The following is a 4,781-nucleotide window of genomic DNA, read 5'->3' as shown; positions in this document are numbered from 1 at the left end:
TTTATTAAGCTAAGTTATTAATGTTTATGTTCAAATGTCAAATACTTGTCAGGGGACAAACCATATTTTTTTATAAACCTTGAACATATAATTAATTCACCTCTCACATATCTTGTATTTGTTTTCCTAATCAAAAGTATAAGGCTAGTCTTATGGCTAAAATTTATATGGTTTGATTTATACTTTGGTTGTGGTTTGGCTTTGATTTTTTTTTTCAATATGGCGCTCGAAAGCATTTCGTTTGTGGTGTTGAATGAGTTGCAATTGCCTGTGGAAGTACTGCAAAGTTTGATAGGTGAGTTGGATTAAATTATGTTCAAATAAATCACTATACTCCGAAGTCGAGGCTAATGACTGTTTAAATTAAAAAAACACTTCTTTTTTGTCTACAGAAAACGACATTGATTCCGCGAAACTGTCAACACTCAGTAAGGACGAGCTGGAGCAAATTTTCAATCCGGAAGATTGGAACACCACCGAGATTTTTAATCGACTGGCTATTTGGAGGTAGGATAAGGTAAAAACTCATTAATATGCAATTATAAAAAAATATAACCAAAGACTTGCTTTACAGGGATTTCAATTTCTAGAGTTTAAGGAAGTCGATCTCGTTGAGAGTGAAGCATCAGAGCAAGCTGAACCTAACGGTGTTTTTGAGATTGAAGAGATTGAAAAGGAGAATTCTGTCCTAGATGGTCATGCGAAACCAGAGATAAACGATTAAGCCAAGGAGCGTTTGCCATTGAGGCAAATTGAAGGCGGTATCTCAGGTCTCTCCAATTTCGGAAGCAACGTTTTTCAGTATCGACAGTTCAGTCCTCAGCAACTGGAAGAGCTATTAAACAAGAACGGGCCAAAATATTATAAAAAGAGGATCAATCGGCCCACTCTTCATCGATAGCCAACGAGAACTGGTGCATATTATTGTGGAGTACCACTGTAGTGTGGGTCTACAGGCCAAGGAGGATATTCTCCGATGGTATTCGGAATGCATACTTGCACTATTCAAACACGAAAAAACTGTAAGTACGATTATTAACCAATATGGTGAAGAACGGCTTCGACCCCTGGCTCTTGCCACGGCTTTTTTTCTAAAAAAAAATACTTCAGCAATGTATTCAAAAACTACTCGGAACTTTGAAAACTAGTCATTCATTTTTTATATGCAAGTTATAAAAATTGTTGTTTCCATTTGTTTAGGAAACATATTTCATCCCACGTGCCGGTGCAAGAAAGAATCCAGGAGGCAAACTGTTTAATACAATCGTCAACTTAAAGCAAAAAGCAGGAAAAAGGAAGTTCCATGAGGAAGCACATTTGGCCGGACACCAAAGTACATCGGAGCCGGAAGCTTTTGAGAATGATCCCGCGGCTGAGGCAGCTATTCAGGGGCTGGATCAGAAAAGAAATCCGTGGACAACAGCCTCAGATAAATGGGAAATTTCGTACCCCATTCGTACGAAGCAGCTTGGGAACAAGAAAATCATAGAAAATCAGGCACTACGAACTATACCGGGAAGAGCACGGATATCAAGCATTGAGTTTATGCGGTTCTTTTTAATTATATATGTAGTAGTTTTAGATTAGAGCGAACTTACGGATTATTCTTAGTAATTAAAAGCCGTATAGACGTACATGAAATTGGATCATAGATATACAAACAAATTTATAAACATATATTTAATTTCACAAATTTATTAACTTCCACCCAACAATACGATTAGGTATATTTGATTAGGAAGGACAATTATATCATTGGCCTATCTTGAAACATAAACGATTACTTAAACGTCGATTTCTCATGCATGAAAATATATCCACGCAACTAACTACAAAACACCCTGAAGGCCCACGATCCGGATCGGACACGTGGCGGCAAAGTGACAGCTAAATCTATTGTCTAACTGTCAAATTTATGTCAACGCAACGCAAACGGATCTAATGTGGGTGGCCCTTGACAGAGCAGACTTTAATGTACCGGGTGGTGTAGTCAGTCAGCGTGGGTGTGCCATAAGTCGTGAGAAATTGACCATTAAAGTATTTCTTTACGTTCCGAGTAAGGCTCATCTGACTTGTTATTGATCGATACATAAATACCTAAAGAACATGAATCTGTACTGTCTGTACGGGGTATTACTCAGATCGGGCCATGGTGGCAATATATAGGTGTTCTAATGTGTTAAATTCATGATCCAGCCATGTTGAATTTTTGTATGGGACAGCGACCGAGTTTGTTTACAATTTGCAACCCCACCACCCCCCCCCCCTCCCCCACGACCTCTTTGAACATATAGTGATAAAGCTGTATCACCACCATGGATTGGGCTTTCCTGCTGCCGCTGCCGTTTTGCTTCCACTATCATTGCGCTTGGGCCTTAGGAGCGCAGTTTTCGTGGTTTATTTGTATGCATTACGCACATAAGAAGTGTAGTCTAATTATAAGTATGTATGGTAGGCATGGTAGTGCTTATACAAGTGCGCTTTTATGTTGTCAAGCAACGTTAAATTACACATATTTTTTGCTATTACAACATATATGTTTTCTATTCTCTCCGAAGATTGACGTTGATTTTCGGTTGATGTATGGTATCGACGATGGAGTTAAGAAGTGGAATTTGGCGTTTCCAAAACTGGTGAAATACCTAGATCGACCATACAAAACGATTTTTCAAAGAAAATTCTGGAATGCCTAAAATCTCCAGAATCCGACTTAGGTAAGTGACCTGTTGTTATTTTTATTTAGGCCTGATTCGAAGTGAATTACTTATATTCTTTTATTTTAGATGTTAAAACCTGTGCCGTTCTCCTGCTTCTGAACATTGTTCTAAAACCAACAAAGGTAACTCGAAAATTTAAGCCATCGATTTTGGCAGCTCAGGAAGAAAACATATTGTTTGCGGCATCAAACGACTTGGCTGCTGGCGTCTTAAGTAAATTCAACGAAGACTATTCTAAGTACGGATTTCAACCGGTTCCGAAACTGATATTCATCGGAGAAGGTATTGACTCTCTTGAAGGGGAGTTTCAGGCACGTTTCCAGGACTTCAGCTATCGATTCGATAGTGCAAGTAGAGCCATAGATATTCTGGTTAAATTCTGTGCAGTTTTTGGTTTGGAGCATTCTCGTATTTCAAGACTGGTTTGGCTTTTTATATCCGCGTTCTTCTACAACGTTCCAGTGCAGGAGCAGTACGAGTGTATTAATAGTTTAAAGGCGTATCTTTTGAATTGAACATGTTTGCTTGCTTCATTGAAGGTTGTCTGCAAACGTTCGAAACGAGCAGTAACTATATTGAACACCTTCGTAGCGACCACTAATTTCCTGTAAATTATCGTTATGTCTGTACATACCCAGAATGTAATCAGAAATCAACTAATTGGTATTGATTCAAGCGTCATTGCATACGTCATGATAGGCGTGTTGAGGATAGCATTTTACCGGATACATGTTTAGAAAGTACTGATAATGAAACACAGCCAAATTGCATACCGCCTGAAAATTTACTAGGAACATTTTCAACATTTAAACCGGGAAATAACGAAACCGATCATCAGCAAAATAAAATATCTGCACTTGCTAAATTTAGAAGATATTAACAAGGCCGCAGTTGCTTTTACATCAGAATTACACAATGAAACACATATTTCAAGAAATGATGTTATAACCATTCAGAGAAAAGCAAATCAACTAAATGCTAGTATTGTCAGTAAGGTAGAAGAAACTTTAATCAGACAGAAATCCGCAGGCTGATTTAGAAATGCACAAATACATGGAACGGCTCAAACAACCGTTCGATTTCATAGACTCCTATTATAATTTTTTTAAGAATTTAGAAAAGCTTGATATTTTCCGTTTTCCCTCCACAATTGCTATTCATAAAGATCAAACATCTGTTAAGTGGTGTCAAGACCAGGAAATTGACAATGGAAAAGGTCATATTGTTTTGATGGATGTTGAACATAAATTAAAAACATTTTTTAGTTTTGATCGCATTTTAAAAGAAACCATTTCTAATACTATTACTCTAGAGAAGAAAACATGTTACGTTTTAGATTTGGGTTGTAATTTTCTCCTGTGTTTGGTAAAAACGAGTAATTTTACACAATTGCTGCTTAAACACATTCGAACGTGCATAAACAAAAGATGCTGCAGAGGTCACATCGCTTGACAAGGAACGAGCAACGCAAATTGTTTTGACGAATAATGATTCAGCATTGAGTCTGCTGACTGTGCTTCCGCACGCACACACACATCCACATCAGCCTGTACCGGATCCGTCGAACACAGCGAAAGGGAGAAGTGAAAAGATTCCCGTGCAAACAGCACGCAAAAGAGCGTGGTCGGAAAAGAACCCGAAAATATTCGTTTCTTTGGTTGTCGCGAGTGCGAGTAGAGTGCGTGGTGAAAACTGTTCTTCGTCGGAGCGCGGGCTGCAATTTCGGCGGTGAGTGGTGCCAAAACGACCGCCTTTCGATCCGACGGATATCGGAAGATTGCGGCAGTGTCCAAAAGATCCGAAACGAAGAGATCTGCAAACGGCCCGCTTGGAAACGGCGCGGCAATCAAAAGATTTTCGCCACACAAAGCGTACATACCGGCAGCGAGAAGAGGTGCACGTGGAGAATTGACGACGATCAGCAGCACGAGATCCGATCGCACGGACAGCGCCCGGCCGCGGTGGATCGTGGCATCGAAAGACGAAGCCTTCAAAAGAAGGCTTTTGTTCCATACTTTCAGCACCTCATTGGATCGGATTGTCTCGTGATCGTGACACGTGGTC

At 39.5% G+C, this 4,781-nt stretch overlaps 1 pseudogene; it reads left to right on the top strand.

Moving 5' to 3' along the window:
• The first annotated feature begins 219 nt into the window (after positions 1–219).
• LOC135698499 (uncharacterized) lies at positions 220–3,751 on the top strand (annotated as a pseudogene).
• The last annotated feature ends 1,030 nt before the right edge of the window (positions 3,752–4,781 follow it).

Source organism: Ochlerotatus camptorhynchus, unplaced genomic scaffold (genome assembly GCF_037179485.1).
Source record: "Ochlerotatus camptorhynchus isolate MF236.1 unplaced genomic scaffold, CSIRO-AGI_Acam_v1.1 ptg000087l, whole genome shotgun sequence".
NCBI classification, from domain to species: Eukaryota; Metazoa; Arthropoda; class Insecta; order Diptera; family Culicidae; genus Ochlerotatus; species Ochlerotatus camptorhynchus.
Note: the sequence above shows the minus strand (reverse complement) of the source record. Positions and strands in the feature narration are given on the sequence as shown.